The following is a 19,696-nucleotide window of genomic DNA, read 5'->3' as shown; positions in this document are numbered from 1 at the left end:
AATTGGTCCCAGCTCCCAGCTGCCCTGACTGTGAAGTAGTGCCTCCTGATATCTAGCCTGAATCTACTCTCAGTCCACTTATGGCCATTATTCCTTGTTACTTCTGGTAGTGCTTGGAGGAACAGGGACTCTCCCGTTGCCTGCTAGTCCCCTTTGCCAAGTTTGTAGGCGGCCACCAGATCCCCTCTCAGCCTTCTTTTGTGGAGGCTGAACAGGTTCAGGTCCCGTAGCCTGTCCTCATGGGGCCTACCCTGCTGCCCCCTGATCATGCAAGTGGCCCTCCTCTGGACCCTCTCGAAGCTATCCACATTCCTCCTGAAGTACAGTGCCCAGAACTGGATGCAGTACTCCAACTGTGGTCTGACCAATGTCACATAGAGGTAGAGGATCACCACCCTGGACCTGCTCGTGATGTATCATAGATAGCCTTCATGACTGCGTCCCCACATTGGCAGCCCATGTTCAGCTTGGAATCAATAGTGACTCCAAGATTCTTTTCTGCCTCTGCACTGATGAGAAGGGAGTTCCCCAGCCTGTAGGTATGCTGCTGGTTCTTCCTGTCCAGGTGCAGTACCTTGCACTTGTCTATATTGAAACCCATCCTATTCTCATCTGCCCACCTCTGTAACCTGTCCAGATCTAGTTGTAGCCTGTCCCTCTCTTCTAGCATGCTCACTTCTCCCCATATCTTAGTGTCATCTGCAAACTTGAACAAACTTTTCAGCCCCTAGTCCAAGTTGCCAATGAAGATATTGAACAGTTCAGACCCAAAGACCGAGTCCTGGGGAACCCCACTTGCCCACATCCCTCCAGGTCAAAAATGACCCATCCACCACCACTCTCTGGGTGCAGCCCTCAAGCCAATTTGCTACCCATCTGACTGTGTAGTCACCCAATTTTTTCATGAGGATGGTGTGAGAGACAGTGTCAAAGGCCTTCCTAAAGTCCAGAAAGACTACGTCCACCACGACACCTGCATACAAGGCTTTTGTGTCCTGGTCGTAGAAGGCAACCAGGTTGGTCTGACAGGACCTGCCTCTAATGAACCCATGTTGATTGCCCCCTGCTGTCAACATAAACTCCCCTGCTGGTCCCTTGTAGATGTGCTCCTGGATAATTTTCTCAAAGCGCTTCCCCAGGACCAAAGTATGACTAATGGGCCTACAGTTTCCTGGGTCCTCTTTCCTTCCTTTTTTGAAAATGGGGACCACATTGGCCCTTTTCTAGTCCTCTGGCACCCCACCAGAGCACTATGAGTGCTCGTAAAGCTGTGCCAGGGGTCCTACAATGACCTCTGCCAATTCCCTCAGCACTCTAGGGTGGAGATCGTCAGGACCTGCTGATTTGAACACATCTAGTCCCTCCAGAAGTTCTCTGACTAGGTCCGCACTGACCCGGGGACTGGCTGCGCCTCCCCTGGGTCCATCCAGAATCCCAGGGTGGGGGATGTCCCTGTTCCTGCTCAGAAAAATGGAAGAAAACAGTCTGTTAAAGAGATTAGCTTTGTTGTCTGGTGCTACCACCTGATTACCAAGCATGTCCTGCAGAGGCCCCATGTTACTTGGTACCTTCTTTTTATCCCTGGTACCTTCTGAATGTATCCTCATAAGATGTTATTCAGTTAGGGAACTGTGGCACAGAGAGCTTGAAGACAAAAAATATTCAGAAGTACCTAAATGATTTTCCCATTTTCAAAAGAGACTTAGGCACTTACATTAAGCTTATACAGTGGAAGGCAGCATCAACACCATATGGAAATACCTAGCACTAAGTGATTGGAATTGGCTCCAGAACACTGGCTCTGAAACTGGAAGCAGTCAGACCACATTAGTGCAGTACTGAGCCTAATCTGATAAATTCACTAGAGTGAGTGTAGTGCCGCACCCACATGGCTATATTGCTTTTAGGTCTGGTGTAGCCCTGCTGCATTGATCTTAGCAGGCCTGGATATTCACTTTCACATGCATGCTCCTTGCCTGGAAATATGATAGTGAAAATGCCCAAGGATGTCCTTCTGTGGTCATTTTGAGAGCTTGGTCTGTCATGCACTTGAGAGAGGCTGCTGGGGACAACCCCAAGCATCCTTACAGTCCTATTTCCAGGTTTGGAGTGCGTCACAGAGAGAAGATGGGTTGGGCATGCCCAAGGACATCCTGGCTACAGCCTGCTGTCATAACATTAGATGTACCCAAAGTCACTTTCAAAAACAGGATGTAGGTACTTTATAAAGTTTTACCCCCAGTGACTTCTCCTAGGTCACAAAGACAGCCTGTGGCAGAACCAGGGAGAGAACCCAGATTTTCTGAGGTCTAGTCAGCTCCTGAACCACAGTGCTAGACTTTCACTCTAACATGGATTACAGTTTGTAAAGAAACTGAGTTCTTGTATTATGTGGACATTAGGATGTTTCCATATGTCCTCCTGCTTTCCCATTTATTCTTTACTGTGCCGTAGATGAATACCCTTATGACATTTAAGTACACAGGGGATCTTACTGTTGTGAAAGGATACTGACTCTGTCATGAACAGTAGCAAGTATGACCTGTGCTCCAGAGTAGAAAGTGTGATCTGTAGCAAGTATGGCCTGTAGGGAGGGGTGAGTGTTCCTATGACTGCATTCCAAGCAGATTTACATTCACTTTCTTCCCTGTTTCTCTGTTTCAGACTTTAAATAACATTTTCTCTCTTCCATCTATGGGGGCGGGGTGGGGGAGAGAACAATAGTAGTTGTTTCTTATTTGCAGTTCCTAACTACACCTCATGACAAGAAGGGTCCAAGAAAGATCTTCCTTTGGGGTATAAAATAGACCTTTCCTTTCCTGTACGTATTGCATAAGTTCAGACTTTCTGAAAAGTCTTAATTGGTTTCTCAAGATAGCTCTCAAAGTAAATGTAATTGTAGATTGAAATAGCCCTGCCCTTTTATAGAGACGGTATGGTATCATTTTTATACATGTCTCTCAAATGTGGGGGATTAATTTTTAACTTTGTGATACAGCAGTACTAATGAATATGAACTAAAAAAATACCACTAATAGCTGTTGGCACTCTCATGTACTCATAATGCATTTATAGAGCCTCTAGCCTACCAAAGAGATTATTTGTATCAGGAATATATAGTCTAACTGCACTTTTTTGTTCATAGCTCTGGACCTGATTCCCTTTTCACTTATTCTCACATAAATCAGGAGCTGAAGTCTATCAATACAGGTAGATGTAAAACCAGTAAAGGTGAGAGAGGCAGACTTGGTTCATATATATCTGTATACCCATATGTACCTGGTTCTCCTCTTACTCACTCAAGATTTATGCTAGTGCAAGTCCAGTGACCCTGGTATAATTAGTTTCAATTTACACAGGTGTGTCTGAATGAGATGCTTTACTGTGCAGTAGATTAATCTACTGCTCAGTAAAGCATCACCATATAAAAATGCACAGAAGCTACTGTACAGTACATTAGACTACTTTACAGTTAGATAGTACCTGTATATTCAGATAGTAAACTAACTGTACAGTAGTTACTGCACAGTAGAGCTTGTGTAGATGTTGACTGGGAGCAAATTTGCTTCCAGTCAGCCATACCAGTAGGAGGCCCAGTCCTGGTGTTTCTCAGCTCCTGGCTGCACCCAGGAGCTTGATTTTTCAGCAGGGGCCTCACTGCCAGTTGCTCCACAGGTAGAATAGCTCTCAGGAAGCCCCTGGGTAGGCAGGGATTCCCCACCCAGCTGGGGGCTCGCTGCCAGTTGTGTCACCCACTGTTCCACCAGCTGATCAGGGAAAGGGGCTGGTAAACAGCTGTGGGACTTTTCCACCTCCAGGGCACAGGGCTGAAAAACATCTGTGCTTCATACCCTGGAGCCCAGGCCTTACCCTGGTGTTCCCTGTCAGCTTAGGGTTGGTACCTGGGGGAGCCTCCCCCTGGCTGCCATATGGCAGAAAAGCATGGCAGGAATATCTGTGCCCCCAACTGCTCCTCTTGGGAGCAACTTTGCTTCTGACTGGTGCACATGTAGATGTGCTGTCACAAAATAAGTGGTTTTACTGTGCAGCAAGCTTTCTATGCATTAATTGCATGTGTAGATGCACCCACTCAGTGGATGCTAAAAGTAGACCAATTCTACTGCGCATTAACACATCACAGTGAAAGCTATGCTAATGTACTATTGCACAGTACAGTTAGTCTAGTGTGTATCAGCATCACTTAAAAGATGTGCACCGGCATTAGTGCTGATTATGGCACATTAAGTTAGTACCTGTTATTACAGGTACTAAACTTAATGTGTCATAATTATGTCACATTAATGCACATGTAGACATGTCCAGTAAGAAGAAAATTAAGTCCATTCTGTTAAACCCAAAAGAGCGAATCTCTGCTCCATTCTCTTTCCTTTGTGCTACCACTCTAATTAAAGCACCTGGAGCATCATGTGTATCAGCATATGCACACTGAAAAATGGCAGCAGGGGTAATTTAACTAAAGCTTGTTGAATGAGCTTTAGTTAAAGTGCCCCTGCTGCCATTTTTCAGTGCAGGGATATTGATACATATGATGCTGAAGTCTGCGTGAGCATGGTAATTACCACTCTCCAGCAGACTCAATTAATTGAGTCATTTCCGACATGTTGTAAGTACTGCACATCAGAGCAGACTCTCTGCACATATATAGGTGCCCTAAGTGCCTAAGATTAGGTTGGGAGGAAACAGAACACATGTTATCACTTGTTGGTAGTGTGGGAGAGAGGGCTCAGAGCCTGCCTGCACAGGCCGAATCCAGCAGGTATGGGGGCAGGGCTCTTGCATGCTTCCCAGCATGCCCCATGGGCTCCCTGGGTTGAAAAAGACTCCCAAGTGGAGCTGAATGGCCAAGCCACCCCTGAATGAAGACATCATGGCACTCCACCTGGAGCTGATATGGCAGCAGCTCATCATCCCCATGAGCCATCAGCTAGGTGTCCCATGTATGACCACCCAGTGCACCTTGCACCCACGAAATGTGTGTGTGTGTGTGTGTCCCAGATGCCTGGGTTCTGTGTGAGTGCCCCAGCCACCTGGGTTCTGCATGGGGGTGTGTGTGTGTCCTGGATGTGTATTTGTGTGTGAATGTGTCTTGGATGCCTGTATTCCCCCCCAACCCCTGCCAATCAATGCTGGTGGCCCTAGCCCTACAAAGCAGCAGGCTATTTGGATCCATGAAGCCCTTGCTGAGTAGCTCCTCACCCATATGAACCGGGAGCCCTCCTTGGATGAGTGGGGCCAGAGGGCTTTGAGTCTCTCCTTGTGGCACTGGGCCATGGGTCTCCAGCCTTGGGCTTCTCTGGTCTGTGTTATAAGCAGCACCACCCACAACCTGGGCTGGCTGGGCACCAACCCCTTTCCCCTCTTCCTCTCCAATGCCTACCAAGGACACACACCAGGACTGTGGGAGAATGCATCTCAAGAAAGAGATATGCCTCATTTAATCAAATGTTGAAGCTGCCGAAGTGTTAGTGTGTTTATTAAACAAAAACTGTGCAATATTGCCCACTTTGGAACTTGGAACCTCCTTTTTACTTGACACTGAAAGAGTAGGGAAATACCCTGTCTGCACTGGATAGTTATGACATTGAGTGGGGGGAGAGGGGTGGGAAGTTGTGGGGGCTCAATTTAACAAACATGAAACCTTGGGGCAGCAGGGGGAATGCCACATGCAAAACTGCCGCCACTTGGTTTAATGAAATGTTGCAGCTGCCAAACTTTTTGTGTGCATAATAAAGAAAAAAATGTGGAATGTTGCCTACTCTGGAACTTGGCCCCAACCCCAGGGGACTGCATGTCCTCACAGAGGCTGTGTTAGTCCCCTGCAGTGGGACTGAGGTTTGGAGTGGCTTGGCCTGGTTGGCTGGCATGCCAGTGAAGCCTAGAGTTGTAACTGTTGTTAACACTTTGGCTGTGGGGCTCAAAAAAACCTTTCAGTGTTTTTCAGGGTGTGTTTGGAATAGGGCTTGCACCAGGTGGATCTGGATAAACACAATGGCCTCATGAAAGCAACACAACCTTGAGGGATGGGGGCAGCCAGTTGTTAATTAACCAGATTTATGGTCCCACTCCATGAAACAGACTGATAAGCCCTCAACAACAGTAGGGAGTACTGACCCTGGTGCCTCAGCTTCCCTCCAGACAAGTGACATGTGGGTTGTGGGAGTTGCCAGTGGCATGTGGGTTGATGTTTGAAAGGCATGGGATCAGTGGGGAGCATGAGTAAATCTATATCATTAGTCTTCCACCTGGACAATCATTGAGCCAAGAACACGCTGAATATCAGAGTAGGCAACCATAGCCTTCCCCCATGAGCATACTCCAACTTACCATGGAGTGACATTAAACCTTTCCCTCACCTATAAACATCACATTCAAAAAGGTCAGCTGTAAAGTCTCTGAATGGGTAGCTGCCTGAAGACATTTAGGCAGCACAACATGTTGTGCCAACTTCAAAGTGCTCAGAACCACTGCACCTGCAATGGCATACACCCCAGCAAATTACTGTGTTCCTGTATGGTTCAGTAGCTGTCACACTAAAAAGCTTGACACTGTATTTAACAGTGCATAGAGACTCATAACAGGTTGTACAATGTGTACACACACAGATGTGTTCCCTGGACTCTTGAGCATTAGACCAAGTGATGTAAGAAGACAGAGACTAACTGCTCCCCTGATGCCAGGTATTGGAGCCTGCAGACAGCTCAGCAAGCCAGGTACTGTGGCCTTGTGTATTGCACCAAATTTAGGTAAGGGGGGAGGTGAATGGAAATGAAGCGATTGTTCAGAGTAATTGGCAGTGCTGTAGCAAGAGGGGCGGGGGGTGAGTGTGGAGACTGCTCTGGGTGCCGAAGCAAAAGGGTATCAACAGGCACTGCCTAGCCAGGGAAGAGCATGGGATGGAGCTGCAAATGGCTCATATGGAACACAGGGACAGGGGAAGAGTGGCTCCCGCTGCTGTGGGCACTCCTCAGCATAGGTGGTAGAAGGCTGTGGCTAACAGGTCTTAGCCCAAACGCGGGGCAGCGATGGCAGTACATTGGACCACAGGGCAGCCTGAGTGCAGGCTCTGGGTGGATGCAGCATCAGGGAAGGGTCATGCATAGACACAGACGAGCAGCGAAAGCCTGTAGGCAGCCAGAAACTCAGCCCGGCTCTACCGTGTATGGAGCAGTGCCCAGCACATAAGTGTGTAGGGGGGAAGTGGGGAGGGAAAGGTCATGAGGGGGGCATATCATGGTCCCAATGGTGGGGGAGGGGTGAATGGGGCTCTTGGGCAGGTTGTGGGAGGGTTGGAGCCCAAGTGGCTCGTCCAGGGGCATGGGGGACTCCTGCCACTGGGTGCACCCCTGGGGCAGTCATGGAGGCAGGTGGTCCCCCGATCAGTGGTTAGGATGGAGGTGAGCTGCTATTGCAGGCTTGGGCTCTGTGATCTGCTGCCACTGCCCTGGTAGCTGTGCAATGCCACGTGCCTCCCATCACTGAGTGGGCAGGGGTCTCAGTGCAGCCAGTCTGCAGGAGGCACATGGTATCATGTGGCTGCCAGGGCAGAGGCAGTGAGACACAGAGCCCCAGTCCTCAGTGGCAGCCCTCCTCCATCCTGGGCACAGATCCAGGGGGCATGTGCCCCCCATGCCTGCCCTGGGGGTGTACACAGTGATGGTAGCCCCCCATGCCCCTGGATGACCTTCCTGGGCTCCAGCCCTCCCGTGCTAGGGAGGCCTAGGGCCTCATTCACCCCAGCCCCTGCTGCCCCTGCCTCTGCCCCTGCCCCTGCCTTACTCCCTCCCTCACCATGGGGGCCTCAATCTACCCCCCCATAACCCTTCCCTTCCCCCCTTTCCCCCTACACACTTACTGTTGGGCAGTGTGTGTGTGTGTGTGTGTGTGTGTGTGTGTGTGTGTGTGTGCCTGTGCATGTAGAAATATCTTTTAAGTTTAAGTTTTACTCAGCCCCTCCAAATAAGATTTTCTCCCTCTGCCTATGCTCCGGGGCAAGCATGGGAGGGCATGTGCCCCGTGGATCTGTACACAGGGTGAGGGTGGGCTGGCATTGCAGACTGCTCTGGGTGCCAAACTTTGTTGTTATGGCACTCGTAATTGGGTCTGAAATCAATTCCTGCAGCCTTTTTATGCCAACACCAAATGAGTCCTCCATTGGTCATGACCTTGACAGAGAAGTGTGGGTCAGGCTGAACAGACTGAGATCTAGATATGGATGCTTCAAAACAACACTTCATAAGATGAACATCTTGGACAGCTCACTGTGTGGGTGAAGTGTCCAGCAAACAGCACAGCACTTATTCAAAAGCTGAAAACTTTAAATATGCGCAGATGAGGTAACCAGAATCCACATACTATGCAATAATACCAGACAATGGCACATAGCTGGTTGGAGGGAATGGGCTGGGGGAGGAGGGGTTTTTAACAGGGAGTTCACCACCTCAGGTCACTAGGGGTGGGACCGGCGTGGTAGTGAGGCAGACCACATGAGCTCTGGCTGAGGCTAGCGTGCTGGCCTGGGAGGTGGGATGAGCAGGGTGCTGCAAAGCCCATGGGTTGCCAGTGGAATGTGACCTAACATGAGCTGAGATCGTATCTGGTACAGAAGTTCATTATGGCGTTCTAATGTACAGTGCTGAAGTCTGATACCAAATCTATCCAGGGGTCATCTCAGAGCGGGATCCACCAGTTTTACAGCATTCTATGTACCCTGTCTGTTCAATTACAGTTGTTAAGTATTTTCTGGATGCTTACTGTGCAATAAATGTAACTTCTACACCAAGCCTCCAAGTCATGGTGATATTCTTCTTTCTCTGTTCAACCTATGGGAGCTGGAAATGAATCTGACCCAGATTCTGGTTATATCAATGGAACTATAGCCACCACCTTAGACATAGAAATGTGAAGAGAATCACTGCAGTGTGTTAAGTTAAATAGCTTATTAACGCACCTCTCAATTTTTGGTCATTTTTAATAATAAAAGGATCTAAAGGGGGACATTGTAGTTCTAACCTTTCACAGTGATGAGCTGTTATTTTCTGGCTTGAACTGTTTTCAACCTTGCTGTGCATGTAGAGGATAATTGTATCTCAGACATTTTACGTCTCTCAAAAAAATCTGTTTGTCTCATTTGATGGACTTGAGCAGTTGCAAGATCAGCATATCCCAAATATGCTTCATAAGCCAGAGGAATGGTCTGTGACAATGTACCCTGATGCCACAGTGCATTGCTTAAACTGTCTCCTTTTGTTAATTTACATTCTTCAGGGAAGATCTGATATATGTGCCATGAAGATATCCGAGGGTATTTTTGATCATAAAATCTAATGATAAAAATAAATTAGTTTTTCTGTTTTTGTAAAAACCTGGAGCTAAGAATTCAGCTAGCCATGGGCAAAGGAAAATCCTTCATTATTAAGCTAATTATGTGGGGGTCAGATTTTGATCATTATAGTTTCATAAAATAGGTACTGTAGTTATTGAGTTAAAATGATTTTGACTGGATTACCTGAGGAGAAAGAAAAACTCAAGTCTACCTCGGAGAGTCAGACTCTACCTCTTGCTGCCTCTTGGTGGTATATACAGCTATACCACAGAATTTAATGGAGTTACACCAGCGTATAGGATAAAAGCACAGGCCCAGTCAATATAGAAGTTAGTTCTTACTTGTTACAGCTTTCTTTTTTTGTTTCTTCTTTTCCTGTACTTGAAACTGTTGTTTTTCTGAAAGCAATCAGCCAGATGGCTTTGGACATGAATCTAAACTTCACAACTGACTTCATAAGATTTACACCAGCTGAGTCTTTGGTCCTCTAACATTCTCTTTATTTAGCATGGGCACTGTCAGAATGAACTACTGTGCTATGGACTGAAATCTGTTTTGGAAGCACTATATGTGGGACTGAGGGCTCAACCATCATCTCATTTCAGTTCTCACTTTTCTCCTGAGAAGAAAAAAATAAAAAGGTTCACTAATGCTACCAACTCATTTCACATGTGCTACTACACAAGTGTCGATGGCAATAACTTTCAGATAATATAAGGTAAAAAGGCTTTGTATTTCATTATCCATTCTGGGAGCCACCCAGGTTCCCATCACACACAGTTCTCTGACAACTCATGTTTTGTGCATACATGCTGCTATATAATGGATATTCCATGTTAGATTTTAGTTTAATCCATCAAATATGTCTGGAGGTCTGGTGCTTTTCTGCTTCTCTGTGAATGGTGAATATATTAGAGATGGGTCCCTGGTTTCAAATTAAGCTCATGCAAGCAGTCTAGTGAACCTTGTTTTCAGGTTCTCACGTTACTGTCTTACTTCCCACCTTCCTAATTTCCCCTAATTATCATCATTACCAAACTAACACATAATGTAAAAAGCTTAACAATTCACCACAACCTCTGGTTCATATTTTTTCCTGGTCTTCCATTTCTTAATTTTTAAAATATCAAGTTCTTCTATGACACACTTTAGAAATGCTTTAATCTTGCCAATCCAATACTAAATTGACATTTTACACTTGGTATACATTTTTTTAGTTTCCAAGTATGTCATTTGTGTAAGAATCAGCCCCTCTGCTGAGTAACACTCAGTATAGATCTGGGCTGTCCAACTGGTGGCCTGCAGGCCATATACTGCTCGCAAGGGGTTGATTTGAGGCCACCAGGTTCCTACCCAGGTACTGCTCTCTTTGTCACTCTACCTGCAGCAGCAGTTGGGGTCTCTGGGCTCCCTTCCCTCCTCTGGCTTTCACTTTCTACTCCCTCTCCATCTGTGCTGTTGGGGGAGCCTGCCACCTGGGGCACCCACATGTAGTGCAGTGGGGAAGCACCCACATGGTATGCAGTTCAGGGGGCCTGTGGCTCATGCTGGTGCAGTCTGAGCAGCACGTGGCTCCCCACTGGTGTGGCCTGCAGGCAGTGGCGATGGGGTAGGGAGTGCATGGGGGTGCATGTGTACTGCCTGTGAGTGCTGGTGCACCCCAACTGGCTGTACTCCCCACTTAGGTGAGGGCAGGTGGGAGTGCCAGTGCTCCCCCTGTGAGCACCAGCTGGGGAGTGGGAGTGCAGGATGAAGTGCCGTGGCCACTTCTAGAAGTGGTGCGGCTGCTTCCCAGTCAGCGAGATTGGCCACGGCAGGACACCCCACACTGGTTGCTGACTGGTCGCGGGGGGGCGGGCATCAGTCCATGCCTGCTGGGCATGCAGCTAAACACTGCTGTAAAGCAGCTGCACTTCCTCATTTTCAAGAGATGCTGCATGCAGGGTGGGAGAGAGTGGGCTGAATGTGCTTTGTGGAGGGCTCCCAGGAGTTGGCACAGAGGCAGTCACAAAGTGTAGTTATATCCTTTCTACTGAAGTTGTAAATCAGCACAATGCCTCTACAATGGACTCTGTTATAAATGAGATTTATGATGTTACAGCTCACCCCTTTTCCCTTACGAGAATAAGCTGTGCAGATTTAAGCACTTCTATGTCTGTATAACTGCAACCACACTGGGTGTGTTGTACCACTAACTGTGCAAAGTTGCTTGAAGCAGTACAATTTTTATGAGTACACAAACCCATAGCTGGGGGGGGGGGTGGAGTTTGGCTTTCTTTTCCTCATGCATTGAAAATATTAACTAAATTGATACTTCTGTACATTGAAAATTATAAATGTGTGTGTGTATACACACATTTAAAGAAAAGCAAAAATATAGCTTAGATAAAAAGGCAGAGATGCCAAGGAATATCTAAAATAAAACAGATTCAATAGTAGTTTCCTTTTGAATTAGTTTATTCACTTGGGTTTTACTTCCACCAGCTTAAACTAGCTCTGAACTCCACATCTAAGATGTGGACCAGCCACAAGCACAAACAGACTATATGATTTTAACCTATATTTTTGGCATGGGCAATAGCCCAGCTCCACGTGATCTCATTCAGTGACTAGCCTCATACAGACAGAAAAATACATAGGCCCTAAACTGTTCCCCAACTATATAAGTCATCAAAGCAATTTTAAAATCAATTTGATGTTTGACAAAGAGCCAGTGTAGCTCCCTGAAGATTAGTGTGACATGCTGAGGCTGCTTACTTTGAGTTAAAATTCTGACAGCAGCATTTTGCACATGGTAGAGACTATGCAGCATTTTCTCAGAAAAGCCATAAAGTAAAGCAGTACAATACTCTATCTTACAGATCACAAATATGTGCACTACATCAGGCTGTGATAATAGTGTTGGCTAAATTCCTGCTGTGTTCTGTGAGTGACAAATCAGGCAGGCAGACAGAGCCTATAGCACAATCTTGCCCCAATTTTAAATAGCAAAAAGACCAATCAGCTCAGATTCAGCAAATTATTGGTATCAGGAGTCTTCATACAGTGTGTAGAGGTAAGGAGCAAGAAAATTTAGAATCATTCTCAGTACTAATTTTACCCAAATCTTTTCTGGGTGTTCTTAATGGATTGGGGCTTGGATAAGTATAGTGCCAAGCTGGTAAAACCTTATTTTTTCCTCAATGAACGTTGTGGGCAGGGTGATACCATGATGATTTTATAGCAGGATGGAGCAATGTAGTCGTAGTGTCTTTTGGGCCAGCTGCTAGGTCATTTGGTAATCGGAAAGAATCACAGAAAGGGCTTATAAAGCCAACTGAGGGTTGTTATTAGAACAAGGAAAAGAGAGTATTATTGCTATTACTCTGTTCCCCCCTGCTTTAATGTAGAAGTTCCTGCTCTACTTCTACTTAGGTGCAGCTTAGAGCTTCCTTCCTGCCTTGTTCTGTGCAAGCTTTAAAAGAACAATACAAGATCCACACTGTTATTTTCAACCCTCACCGGCTCTTAGACTTTTCTGCAGTTAAAGGGGCCTCAAAATCATTTTGCACCTTTGACCATGGAGAAGTCTGAGAGATTGAGTGTTTAGAAACTGAAAGGTCACAATCTTGGACTGGCTAACAACATGTGAAATAAATAAGAGAAGGGCAGCACAAGAAAAATCATCTCTATTACACTGAGGTAAATACTAGAGAGATGTTTCTATGATATTTTAAAAGGAATTCAGGTTCTGCTATGTTTGTAGCTCCTAAAAAGTTGAATTTCACGAACATGCATGCAGTAGTTTTTGCTGGCACTGATGAACTCTTCTGATTTGCACCTGTTAAGTATCTAGACAATAAAGTTTAAAAATGTTCCAAAATATTGTGTGCTACACTCTCTCTCTCTCTCTCGTTCTCTATATATACATATATATACATGCACACACACACATGCACACTTTGGAGGAAATAATGAGTTTCTTGCAAATATTCCAGAAGCCAAAAAAACCCAGAGGCTGCAAATGATTTGTCCACTCACCATACATTCCAGGAGGGTCCTTTAATCAAGTGCATTAAAAGCTGCTGACAGATTCAGATTGATATTGAGTCAGAGATAATGGAATATGCTCAATGTCTGAGTTCTGAGAGTTCAGTTCAGAAATTTCCAAACTGATTTGCTTAATCACACAAGTCCATTTTTAAAGAGCTTTAATTTTCCTTCAGCCTTTTTTTTCATATTTAGAAATTCAGATATTCTTGGGTTCTAAAGCTTTATGATACATATTCATATGACAATTCTGAACATTATGATGGCTTGTTCAGAATATGAAAAATGCAGTTTTGAGAGTGAATGATCAATGTTATTCAGAAAATGGCTTGAAGGCATTATTCTAGGCTGACATAGCATAATCATCATCCTGGCAAAGAGACAGTGCTGGTTAATAGCCACAGCTAGTCTTTCCAGTTCTTTTTAGCATTAGGAAACAAAATAGTGGGAGACTAACTAAACTGGAGTAAAGACCTGGAAGGCTGGGGCAAATAGCAGGAAAAAGTGATCAGCAAATCCATCAACAATATAAACAAATAGAGGCAGAACCAAATATCAGAATCACTTCAAGACTTTTAAGCATTTCAAGACTTTCCATTGTGTAAGGAGACCGAGGTAAATGTCATGTGAAGTCAAGCCTTTCATAAATGATGTGAAGTGTTTTGACAATAAAATTGTGTCAGTGTTGACATGAAAGATGAAGTCTTTTAGTACCAAGTAGCATGCATAAGAATAAAATCTGATCATTCTTATCTGAATCCCCAAGGACTTCAGAGGGTTTGTTATGGATGGTAAAAGGTAATGGAATAGGAAGTAATTAATATTCACAATTACCCAAGGGCATGTGGGGATTATTTTACAATGAAAATAATCATGATCTATGAAAAAATGTAGTCATGTGAAACATAATAGACACAGGAAGAGCATAATTAAGTGACAGTTTGGAGTGAAAACATTTATCAGTAAAAAATGTGTTATTTATCTAGTCATAGGCAATGTCATACTGGTCTGAATGGTGATGAAATATGAGAATGAAACCTCAGGGTTTTGCTGTGTTTCCCCTCAAAAACTCAGGGGACAAGCATGTTGAATTATTGCAGATGAAATCTTGCTTTGCTTTCTCTTTTGTGTCATGGCATCCCCTTGAGTATTCTTCCCAGAGGCAAGTAATGTTATGGGCACTCCTGACGATGTATTTTCGTGGAGAGCTGCTTTGTGACAGAGATCACTGGAATGGCCTGATGGCAATACTGAGGTGAGATCTCCTAGTTCATAAGTCCTTTTTTTATGGCGGTTCTGGAAGAAGTTGTGAGTGGAGGATATTTCTGCTGATAAGGACAAAGACTGAAAATGGAGGAATTAGAAAGGATTTCCAGGATTTCCAAGTGAAGGGAAAAATTGGTTCTTCCTTAAATGGGGTCTACTGAGATTATTGGGGAAATGGCTAGGTGTTGGAGAGGAGAATAAGAAACCTCATAGATAAATCTATTGGGTCTGAATAAAGTCCTAAAGCTGGACCCTTGTTTCTCCTCCTTTTTATAAAAAAAAAAGAAGGATAAAACAGAAATGCTATGTGAGCATTTCAGCCACTGCTACCAGAAACTGCCAGATGTTTGCTTTACAGTTGGGGAAAACCCCCCAGAGACATGGAGGTGGTGAACTTGATATTTAGTATCAGAACCCAGGGAAAATTAGCTAATGTGTGTATCAGAACAAGAAATCCTCTGCTTATTTCAATTACTCAAAATCTTGGCTTGCTGATGAGAGTGCATTTTAGAGCCTTCCATAATTAAATGGAGAAGTAAGAGCCAAAAGGGAAATTACAAAAACCTGTAAAGGAGAGTTAAAAAAATAAAACTATGTTTAATTCACATATTTTGCCACCATCTCATAGAGTGTAGCCAATAACAGAAGGGTTTTTAGTGGGCTAGATTTACACCAGTATAAAACTGCAAATAATTCTATTGGTCTCAAAAGCTATGCCAAAATTACACTGTATAACTGAAGTCATTGCCAATTATTTGTAAAGTGAACATGTAAAGCATATAAAAGTTCTTGGTATTATTAAATCGAAGTACAGGCAAGATCTGCTGATTGTTGTGCAAAGATCTGTAAACCTTTAAGTCTGTATTCTTACTGCAACTCTTGGTGAATTGGGGAGCATAAGGATAGTAAATGTAGTTTAAAATCACCTTTCTATGCCCTCCAGTAAGTCAGAGTCATATTGGCCCTTGGCATAACTTAAAGGAAACCCGAAGACTATCAGATTGGTGGAGAATTCTCCAGTACTGTATCTTCCATCTAACACTGGGCACGCCTTGCACAGGATGGGGAACTAACTATGCCACTAGATCACCTCTTCATCCCCTGTGCAATGGAAGGGGACTAAGTAGAGCAAAGGACTTGATGAACCTGTTGATTTTGAGTAAATCAGGCCATTTTATGTTAATATTAGGCAGAGCTTATTGTTTTACAAGTTTCTGATTAAAAAACCAGTAGGAAAATATGAGGTGTGCCTGTAATTAGCCTTCAGTTTCTGGGTTTCTCTATAACCCACATAACTTGAAAGACAAAAAGCAATTTCCATGAATTTCTAAAAGCTGAAATGTTCTAGCTCTATTTAGAACCCATACTTAAAGCCTACTGTAAATACAAAGAAGAAATTATGCATATTCTTTATACTAAAAGAGAAAATCTTTAGCAAGTTCTTCACAAAAGCAGAAGACTCTAAGCTTTCACTCACTGATAATTACAGCAGCTGAAAATTAAAATCAAAAGACACTATAAACATATTTTCCAATGGTAGGATTTCATGTCTTTCTGGCTTGACAGTCTTTCATATTTATTTACAGAATTGGTAAGGAACGTAACTTTCTAAATTTTACAAAATCAACTCATTGCACTACACATATTTTTCAGTCCCCCAGCCCTTCACAGAGTAGTGGAAAGACAGCATGGATGACAGAGCTCTCTCTTCTTTCATAAACAAAGTGAATTAGTAAATGTAACATAAAAAAAGACGCATTTTGTGTAAATATGAAAAGGATGGGGGAGGGAGAGACAACTGGTCTCACCAAGTGCTGAGTACAAGCAGAAATAATAAGATGCATTTTGATCTAACACAATGAAAGCTCTCCAGTCCCACACAGTATTTATTGTTTCAGTTTATGTTGGTGTAATGGACTGCTAATTTTTGTCTGCTTCATATGCATTTGATTGTTATTTTTGTTTATCTGCAGTTGCAGTGCTTTTAGTGATTAAATCTTCCCAGAGAATTTGTTTTCCAAAACCCTTACAGGCTAGACAGGCCATCTTCAAGTATTATTTGGGATCTGATATAGTTTGGCAGTAATTGTTTCTTTCCTATTATAACTGTAATAATAAAGAGAATGCATGTGATATCTAGATTGGGAGAATTATTAGATCACTTATACAAGTCAATATACCAATGGTGAATATTGCTTGTTAAATCCAAGGGCCTTATTCTGTGTAATTTACTTTGCAGTGAGGAGTAACTCACCCCAGTCAAAGCTAGAGCACTGAGGTAAAACTGTGGAATATGAGATCAGAATTAGGCCCTGCATGCAGTAAAACTAAGACTGAAAATGGAAAACTGCCCACCCTACACAAAGGAGAATAATTTGGCCTTCACTATATGGAGTAATGGGGATGAGAAAGGGTAACAAACCTGACCGCAAACCTGAACTTCTGGTGCATAGCAGAGGTGTCCAAGTCATTTGGCCCTGCGGGCTGGATTTGCACTGTGAGGCTTTAGGCAGGCTGGATGACCTATGAGTGATTTTGGCACCAGCAGCTTTAATCTCTGCAGCTGCAAAGCTGCCATATCAGTGCGGCTGCAGGGCTAGGGACAGACATTACACATAAACCAGTTTAAGTGATCAGAAACTGGTTTGAAGCTGTAACAGAACAAGTGCTCAGTGCACATAAACCAGTTTGAGAATGGCTGAAACCGGTTTGAGATAAATCTGGTTAAATGTAGCATCAGTAGGGTGGCCATCATAAAGGACATTCCAGTTTTCTATTAGTCTGTCCTTTATTGATATGAAACCCAACACCTTTATGTCCTCTATTTTTTCTCTTGAACTTCAAGAGAAAAATAGAGGACATAAGGTGTAGGGTTTTGTATCAATAGAGGGCAGAGGACAACCGGACTGTCCTCTGTGAAGGCCATCCTAAGTATCAGACTTAACTGATTTGGCTCAAACCGGTTTATGAGCTGTCTGTCCCAGACCCCTTGCTGGTTTAAGACAAACCAGACACCCCCAGCATGCTCTCGGGACTGGTTGGGGCTCTCTGCTCCACAGCAGGGCTGGCCCCTCCCCTCTGCTCCCTGGCTGCAGCTCCAGCAGTGACTTGAAGGCACAGCAACATCTACCTCCTCCCCCCATCCCCTCCCCACTCTCTGCTAAGCAGGCATTCCCCCCGTCTCTCACAAACACCTCTCAGCATTCGCTAGCAGACCACATGGTGGCTATCTCTGTGCTGTGGCATAGGGGACAAAGGCAGAATCAACATATAGCTGGTAATGTCCTTCTGTTTTCTTAATGGAGTGATAAACATTCCCTGCTGGGCTGTTTAGGAGGGCAGGGGGGACCCCACCCTAATCAGAGCCTTCTGCCAGGGCCTGGCCATGACCCCCTCAGCTCAGGTCTGTGGAAGTGATGGGAGGGCTGCTCTAGTGCCCCCTGGCTTCTAGCGTGAGCCATTGCAGGCATGTGCCTGCATTTCTGGGGTGTCTGTGTGGTTACAAAACTGATTTAGCCTAGCCAGGTTAGACTAACCTGCAAAGATTGAATCAATTAGGCTCAGGCTTTTTGAATGTCTGTCCCTAGCCATGGTGACCTTAGCCCTCAGCTACTCCAAGGAAGTTCTATCAGGCCATTAGTCAGACATCATTCCTCCTACTCTCCAGCACTCTTTTTGAACCTGAGCCACTACAAGTTGCATTTAATATTCATTGGTTAAAAAAGATAGAGAGCGGCAGGAAATTTTCTGCCCCACTGGGAGCAAGGGTCCAGGCTAAAACCCAAATCTGCTCCATTCCCCAGCAGCAGTCATGTCACTGAGCCACACAACCACCCTCTGGTCCAATAGCCCACCTTTACTTGGCTGCTCAGGGGGCTCAAGAGGAACTTGGTTAACATCTAACTTGTGGCCTGAACACTAGGATATTGCTGGAAAGTCAAGAGATGCATACGGTTCTCCTGTTTGTTAGGTCAGTGCCCTAATTACTTAGTTACTGGGGTTAGAACACGAGAGGACCCCTTCCTCTCATGGGTTACATATACAGCCATGTAGCTGCCTAGCCACTCTGTCAGTTACTGGCCATGCTCAGTAGCCATGCGGACACTTACATATACACACTGCATATAGTGCAGGACTGCAAAGTATGAGTAAGTGCAAACAATGCCACTTACAGAGCTGGAAAGCTGCCATTTGGATGCATAAACCGAAACAGCATTTCACTCTTGCTGTTCCCTGATTTTCTGTTTGGTTCTACTCTGTTGAGCTCCTCAATACAACTGAGATAGCCTCAACTGGTAAATCAGTAGGGAATTGTGAGAGAGCAGTGGTGCTCTAGTAAAATAGCCTTGTTCCTTATTATATTCCCTACACATTTTTTATGCAATGGGCTTTATATCATCTGGGAGATAGCACAAGATGTTTGGTTCTGCCGGCTGACTTCCTGACACCTTTGTCCTGTAAGAGAGGTGAAACAGTCAGGAAGAGCACTGAGGATCTGACCAGTTGGCCTACAGCAGTAAACCCCCTCCACTGCTTATTGGATGAGGTATAAAACCGTGATGTTGATTACTTGAGGCAATTAAAAATCTGATGGGGGAAGGGCCTGAAACTTCTCCCATATAAAAAATATGCAGAAGGAATCACTGTGTCAACCACAGGAAAGTAGGTAATCTCTGAGACAAAATGCAGCAATCCCTGGAAGGTCTGATTTGATTCCCAATGACTTCAGTGACTTTTAGATCAGGCCAAAAGCAGCCCCACCCAGGAGTTGTTGACAGGACATGAAGGATACCATAACCAATTTTTAATTTCAAGGGAATTCTCCATAGGTGGGTGGGAACTTAATTGTCCAAACCGGAATTAGTCTATGGCACTAGGGTAGAAGTCCTTATTTTGTAAAAAAAAATGCTGAGAGATGTTAAATGACCTCTGCGTTACCTCTTATTAAAAAAAACCCCAAAAAACCCAAGCCCAAAACAGAATAGCATTACAATGCCAGCTGTAGCAGTTCTGCTTCCCCAGGCAAACCAGCAAAGACATGTTTACTACAACCGGCAA

The sequence above is a fragment of the Crocodylus porosus genome, unplaced genomic scaffold, assembly GCF_001723895.1.
Source record: "Crocodylus porosus isolate Cpor-Errol unplaced genomic scaffold, CroPor_comp1, whole genome shotgun sequence".
NCBI classification, from domain to species: domain Eukaryota; kingdom Metazoa; phylum Chordata; order Crocodylia; family Crocodylidae; genus Crocodylus; species Crocodylus porosus.
Note: the sequence above shows the minus strand (reverse complement) of the source record.